This window comes from Cryptotermes secundus, unplaced genomic scaffold (genome assembly GCF_002891405.2).
Source record: "Cryptotermes secundus unplaced genomic scaffold, Csec_1.0 scaffold475, whole genome shotgun sequence".
Taxonomy (NCBI): Eukaryota; Metazoa; Arthropoda; class Insecta; order Blattodea; family Kalotermitidae; genus Cryptotermes; species Cryptotermes secundus.
In genome coordinates this window covers 18,933-19,788 of record NW_019737987.1, presented here as the reverse complement: position 1 = coordinate 19,788, position 856 = coordinate 18,933, and positions in this window count along the sequence as shown.

Sequence of the window (856 nt, the reverse complement as noted above, 5' to 3'; positions counted from 1 at the left end):
ATTAAGGGGAGGATTTGACCACCTTTGGAGTGAAATGGAAAATGTCTTCGATTCAAATGGCCCAACTCGACCCAAAAGAATTCGCATTGACTCAATGAGTGGAGAAGAAAGAAAAAACTCCTATAAACGGCTGTTCTGTGAAATTATTGATGTCGTGTGTCAGAATGTCTCTGTTAGATTTTCGGAGAACGCTACGCTCCTCTTCTTGAGTCTTCTTGATGCCAGATACTTTCCCATGTATAGAACCTCATTTCCTGAAAAAGCATTTTCCTGTTTAAAAGAAAATTATGGTGCATTTTTTGACTTTGTTGCCTTAAAGAGTGAACTTTTAGTAATGTTTTCGGACCCAGATATGACAAAAGATAGTGTGTATGACTTACATCAATATATGTATGCTCTTCAGTTATCACGCGTTTTCCCGCAAATCTTCAAATTATGTGAGCTTGTATTAACAATACCAGCGACAAGTGCTGCGGATGAACGCTCATTTTCAGCTCTGAAGAGATTAAAAAACTACTTAAGAAATTCGCAGAACTAGGATAGGTTGTCATCACTGGCTTTGATGAACATTGGAAAGTCCTTCCTAAACAAACTGCAGTCCAAACCCAGCTTTCTAGATGAGGTTATTGATCTGTTTGCCAAGAAAAAACAGAAGAATCGAGCTGAATTATAAACAATAAAGTAAGCATTAATTATTTTCCAGGTTCACAACCCTGTCATTTGATGGCTATAAAATTGTGTTGATAATTAGGTGTTACTTTAATATATTAGCTTAAGTATACAATACATATTAAACTATTAGCTGTTTTCTTTTAAATAGAAGATAGAAAATGTAGGGTATCTAGAAAAATTTTAT